The sequence below is a fragment of the Eriocheir sinensis genome, chromosome 36, assembly GCF_024679095.1.
Source record: "Eriocheir sinensis breed Jianghai 21 chromosome 36, ASM2467909v1, whole genome shotgun sequence".
In the NCBI taxonomy this organism is placed as follows: domain Eukaryota; kingdom Metazoa; phylum Arthropoda; class Malacostraca; order Decapoda; family Varunidae; genus Eriocheir; species Eriocheir sinensis.
Window position 1 is genome coordinate 8940973 of NC_066544.1, and position 7215 is coordinate 8948187.

Below are 7215 nucleotides of genomic sequence, written 5' to 3' on the forward strand. Positions count from 1 at the left end.
GTGTGGTGGTAATTATGAAACAATTTAGAAAATAACAAAATAATATATTCCTTTTTGTGAATACATAAATATTTTTTTACAGTGAACAAGGAAGTTTAAGAACAGAAGTCACAAATGGAAAAATAAGTTTCATAGTTACTAGGCTATACAAGACATGAGCCCGTCCCTGTCACGCCACACACTGAACCCGTAGTTCTCATTTAGACGTGGTGATTTTTTTTTTTTTTTTTTTTTTTTTTTTTTTTTACAGCATAGGAGTCAGTTCAAGGGCATAAAAAAAGGTGACAAATGTTAAAAAAAGCCCGATACTCACTGCTCTTAAAAAGAGTTAGAGGAGTAATTTTTAACCTTAAACGACGGCCATCATTTATTTCATCAAGCGAGGCGTGGTCTGCACCTTGGAGGAAGAATACAAGGAGAGGGCATGACGTCACAGAAGTGAAGCAGTCTTGTTGGCCTTGGCTTTGCTCCGATCACAATCACGTCATCTCGTGACGTCATTTTGGTAAACAAACCCCCCACGTGGTCGGCCGTGAGACCTCCCGCTTTGACTTGCTTACGGACTTAAGCCCCAAATACACTGCCGAATTTTGGCCACGAACTTGACGCCGAATCAGTTCGTGAAAAAATTCGGCGACCGGTTCGCCGACATGACCAAGATTCTTACAGTTCGTGACCATTCGGCGACATGTCGGCGAATGCTCAAGACAATTCGGGGACAGTTCGGAGACATGTCGCCGATTATTCGGCGTCCATGTCGCCGAGCTCAAAATCTGAAATTTTAACGTTTTTTTTGTCGCGGAATAACTGGCGACAAGTGTCCGAATTGTCTTCGCATGTCCCCGAAGTGTCGGCGACACGTCGGGGACAATTCTCCGACAGTGCCAAGATTTCTGACAGCTGATCATCTGATGCCCATGTGGCATATAAAAGCTCGGGAATCCGCGCCTACCTCATGGACTACTACAACACCCGGGGAGCAGTGGCCTGACAGGACAGAATTGTGGGCGAGTAAATACCATGTGTGGTAATATGTGTGGTAATATGTATGATAGTATGTGTAATAAAATGTATAAATGTGACTTGTTTTTGTTTTGCTCTCCTACAAATATTTTAGAATGAATGAATGTTTACGTAATATCAGTAAACAAACCAGTAACTGAAAGAAGAAATAAATTATAAATAACTGAAAATGAAACAAAGGTTAAATAATGGCGGAATAATGATATTAAGAAATAAATAAAGTAATAAATAGTAAATTAATTATTAAATAAATGAAAATGTTAGTTCCATACCTATTTTATATATTCAGATTCTTCTTGTTTTTCATATTTTCTTGTTTACTATTCATTATTATAGTATTATTTTATTCCGTATATATATAAATATATATATATATATATATATATATATATATATATATATATATATATATATATATATATATATATTTATTTATTTATTTATTTACTTATTTATTTATTTATTTATTTAGATAGATAGATAGATAGATAGATAGATAGATAGATATAGATAGATAGATAGATAGAAAGATAATACATAAATAGATAGATAGATGGATAGATAGATAGATAGATAGACAGACCCCCGTGTACACCTCCCACCGCGACCCGTTTGCCGTGTCGTGATTAATTCGCCGAATATTCGGGGACATGTCCCCGAATAGTCTTGGCCATTCGGCGACATGTCGGAGACATGTCCCTGAATAGTCGGCGACATGTCGGCGACAAATTTGCCAATAAAATTTAAATTTCAACGGTCAAAATTCGGCGACAATTCGCCGAACACCGCGAATCGGACGCCGAATTGTCTGTGACATGTCGGCGACAATTCGGCGTCCATTTTGCATTCGTGCACATTCGGCGAACGGCCGCGAATTTTTCATGCAACATGAAACTTTCGTGGCGGTTGTGACCAACTATCAACAGTCGCGTGGTGGACGCAGACATGTCCCCGAACGGCCAAGAACAGGCAAGAAAGATGCCGAACTTGTTCGCGACACAGGATGACTTGCATATTCGCGCACATTCGTGAGACAAAATTCGGCAGTGTATTTGGGGCTTTACTTGGTTTTCAGTCCCAATGAAGTATTCTCGATACTAAAATTCACGTTTGGTGGTGGACAGAACGATATATGAACATAAATTAAAACTACACGTGTTAATCAAGATCCATACGCCATCGAATAGGAGCAATATATGTTCAAATAGTAAGACACTGCCAGACATATCTGCTATTTTCTGGTTACTTTATCCAACCCAGACTACAACATGAACAACACGAAGGCCCACAAGAGTCTGCAGACGTACAAGCTTTTCACAGGTGGTTGATAGGTGAAAGAAGTGTTTGTTACAGCGAGTTTTTTTTATTTTTTTATTTTTTATCCCCTAGTATCACTAGGGGAAACGGGCCCTTGTCCGAAGGCGGCCCGTTAAGAGGGGAAAGATTGCTCCCTCCCTGCACGAGGGAGCACGGGCCTTTGCCAAAGGCAGGATGCCGATAGATCGACTCTATCGGCGATCGAAATCTAGCCGATCAAGTCGGTCTGTCGAGGAGGACTGGCGTGGCTCTCTACAGCGAGTTCCCCATGTCAGCCAGCCATCAGCTGAGGCAGAACATGTCTGGATGCACGTATGCGTTGTCATACATTTTGACCATCTTATTTTACTGTGTACTTCCAAAGTTTCTGCAAAGCTAACATCATTTCAATTCATATGTTAACCACCACTGACACAAATCTATCCCACATAAAAAATCAAATAGGTAATATTAACAAAAATGAAGACCCTAAACAAGTATAGAGAGATACCTACATGCACAACTGCGCTTGTCCTTGCTCGGGGCTTTCAGTAAAATTTACAAAGTAAACAATAATTACCTGTTATGAAGTGCCTTCCGGACGCTTTCCAGAGGTCTGTTTTTAAAGTCTGGGCTCTGGACACTTCCGCAAACTTTCCAGAGGTCAGGATTTGAAATCTGGGCTCTGGAAATCCTTGATAACCGGAGGCTGCTGCTTTCCTCGTCAAATACCTGCGGTGATCATCACGAGTCGGCACTCTAGGAATGCCATGGAAAGATACTGGGTGTTTGTTGGACGTATTCCAACACCCAATCACGCAACAGCAGTGTGGCATCGCTGTTCTTACATCCACACCCACAAACAAGCAAGCAGGAGCCAAAGACAACCCAAAGGAGTTACTGTAGTCTCCGTGAGACAACTCGTCCTCGGCCCAGTCGCCTGTCGGCGTTACCATGGTTTGTTAAGGTCTCACACTCTCATGGTGCATGGCGGCGTGATGTCAATCGAAAACACTATTCCACCCTTAATATTGCCCGGCTGGCCGGACGCGCGACATCCACACACCTCACCTCAACATTTTCCCTTCATACCGGCTTGCTCTGCCTTTGGTTGCGCCCGCAGAGGAGGGAATGGCAGCATAACGTTTCATCGGTAAAAATTATATTTGTGGTGAAACAGTATATAGGAGGCGAGAAAACTGAGCTTGAAAAAGACCGACACAAAAGAATGCAAATGATTCCTTGGTGGAAATTTCAAGGAAATCATCTGTAATTCATCTCCCATGGCTTTTACACACAAACAGGTCACATTACTGGAATGTAGAGGTCTTTGGGTACTATAAGAAGTACAATGAACACATAATTATTTTGCAAAACATGTAAAATAAGTGTAAACCTGGGCAAGTTACCGAGTCGATTCAACCCACGGGCACTCATTTGCCTGACAACGTTAATTCTCATTCTCTCATTCTTATTCTTTCATTCTAATTCACTCATTCTTATTCTCTCTCTCTCTCTCTCTCTCTCTCTCTCTCTTTTACAGGAGTTATCTTCTATTATTTATTCCACTCTTGTAAGTCTTTTTTTTTATCTCTGGTGATCAAGCCATCTCCACCACTCCACAACCATTTCTCTCCCTAAAAACATGTAACCAACCCCTCTCAGTAATTGGTGCCTGACCTGTATGTTGCATTTTCTCCATTTACTGGTTAATATACCTCTAACAATGACATGCACGATTGTGTAACATGGCTGGTTGACGTCGAGTCAAATATAGACTATTATTTTGTGGAGCGCTGCTACGGTGGCGGACCGGGGCCGGGGCCTGAAACCTCATTTGCGTATCTGTGAGTTTTCCTCCTTCCTGCCCCAATACTTCCTTCTGTTTTCTCGTTGTGATTTTTGATTACTATATCTGAGACCCTCTACATAGAAGGCTGTACACCCTTCTACGTTAAAAGTAAGGTCATGATCAATATATAATGAATATTATACAGAGGAAGTGTGAGGGATCAGAGGGCTGGGTGTTCGAGTCACTCCGGGGTCACCAATGTAGCGGGTGCTACTTTAGGCAGTCCAACTTCTTAGTTCAGGAGAGGAAGAATAAATAAATAAATAAACATATATATATATATATATATATATATATATATATATATATATATATATATATATATATATATATATATATATATATATATATATATATATATATATATATATATATATATATATATATATATATATATATATATATATATATATATAGGTTTTGCAGTGACGTCACGAAATAGCGTCGTCTGCACCTTGTGCGTCGTCTGCAAACCCGCTGGTGGTCACCTCCCCAGCAGAGTGGGCAGACGCACCACGTGTGCCCCATCCTAAGTCACTACCCGCGGGCAAATGGCAGGACCTTCAGCATCATTTGTGTTAAGTGATTACGCGAGATCGCTTGAGAATGCTGTGAAGCTAAATACATCGAAAAAATCAGTGCTTTTGGAGGAGGAGGCTGGTAGACTGGTTGTCTAGCTGGCTGGCTGGCTGTCTGGTTGACTGGTGGGTTGACTGGTTGCCTGATGGGTTGATTAGCTGGCTGATTGGTAAAGTGACTGTCTCTCTAACTGACCGACTGGGTGGCTGGCTGGTTGACTGGGTGACTGACTGGGTGGTTGACTGACTGCCTGATTGGTTGGTTGGCTGACTGTCTGGCTGGTCGGTTGACTGGCTACATGTCCTTCTGCCTGGCCGATCTGTTGCTGACCAGTGATGCCCAGGTAGGCCCAGGTAGGACTAGGCAGCACAGGCAGGCAAACAAGTGAGGGCAAGTGACGACAGGTGAGGGCAGATGACGGCAAGTCACCTTACACTACGCACTCTTGGTCACTTCCCTGCGTACACTTATATACTCCACCCAGCACTGAGCTCTGTCCCTCTGTGCACTTTGCCTCCACTGCATTTCCTTTCCTATTTTCTTCCCCTGCTTGAGCGCCACCATGCGTGTTTACCTCCGCCAGCTCATGTAAATCCCGTTCCGGAGTAATCCCCCGCCACACAATAAGCTAGGGGACCCGGGGCAGTACCTAAATGAATGTTACCTCATGTAATAATCTGATCAGTCTTGCCTGTAATATTTACCTCTGACAAAATGAGCACTGCAGAGTCGAGATGAAGATGACGGCCGCCAGTTTTCCCTCCTCACAGCTGCTATCCACTTCCCCCGCTCTTCTGGATTCGCTGGAAATCTATAAAATGACACAGCATCTCTTCCGTGTCAGTTAGAACATCCAACCGCACAGCATTCGTATCCCATGACGAACACACAGAGCACTTGTTTATCCGCCACCAAGATTTGCTTTGATAAGTGACTACCACCACTGACCACCAAGATGGCCGTGCAGGCCCGCGCTACCCCCGCACCCCCACTGATGACGTCAGCTGCAAAACATATATATATATATATATATATATATATATATATATATATATATATATATATATATATATATATATATATATATATATATATATATATATTCTCTCTCTCTCACTCTCTCTCTCTGTTTATATGTTTATCTATTTACTTACTAATTAATCAATTATTTGTTATTTATTTTGTTTTGTTTTTCCATTCTCAGTGACAATAAAGTGATTTACGAGTGGCTAGTGAGCGGTAATACCCGACTTTAAAAATATCTTCCATTCCCATTTCAAATATATTATGTCATTTTACTTAAAATGAAGACCAGTCCCAAGATGAATTGTTTTAGAGTTCCAAAAGACATGCGAAGTTTCTGGTTTTGGTGCAGGAGCAGTCTATCAATCTGCCGTAATTCACGCGGGCACAGGGCCCGTTGTTGGTAGGAAAATAGGAGGCCCAGAGGGAGGTGTCCGTGAAGGGCTGGCCGTCGCTGTTCATCCACTCCCCTGTGAATTTGTTCAGCCCTACGTAGCCGTCCATATTGCGGCTTTGTAGCATTTGTATGTCAGAGAAGCTTCCCGGATAGTACAGCCTCCCCCCATAGGCCTGGCAAGTTCTCTCGGCATCGTTGTACTCCATCTCATTTAAGAAGTAGAGGATTTTCTTGGTGGGGCGGAGGACATAAAGGCGGTAGGAGGAGCCATCATGGTTATCAAGATAAGAGACTTTGTCCCGGGTTAGAAGGAGGCAGGCCTTCGTCTCAGGGCGGTACATAAACAGCCAGCAGCCGGACACAGCGTTGCAGAGGAAGGCACACCTGGAAGGGAATATTTGTCTGTTTTACTGCATACAGAGTAGTGAAAGGAGGGAATGTATAGGGTTGAAAGAACGTTGCTTCGGAAGGCACAGCTGCAACACTTCGGAAAGAGTAAAGAGGGGATGAAATATAGGACTTGTCTATATTATACGCACACAAAAAAGTCAGATGATGGTATGAAATGTAGACAGTTATATGTGGCCTCTTCGTATCATTACGTATCCTTGTGTAATGTCCTGCATGTCGGCATTTTCAGCATTGCTCTCCTTCCTATATCTTTGCTTCTATTTTCTTCTCCGCCACCTTTTTCTTCTCTCTCTCTCTCTCTCTCTCTCTCTCTCTCTCTCTCTCTCTCTCTCTCTCTCTCTCTCTCTCTCTCTCTCTCTCTCTCTCTCTCTCTCTCTCTCTCTCTCTCTCTCTCTCTCTCTAACACACACACACACACACACACACACACACGCACCTGTAATCAGACAGTGTCGAATATATAGACAATTACCCACACAAGTGTACACCCAGACCTACAACCCCTCTACTTCCCCGCTCCCTTTCTTACTTCAGAAGGGAGACGTTTGGGTAGGAGGGGGCGACGAGGCTGATCTTGGAGGTGGTGGAGACATATTGGTAGTACTGGTCAGTGGTCACCGCCGCCGCGCACGCT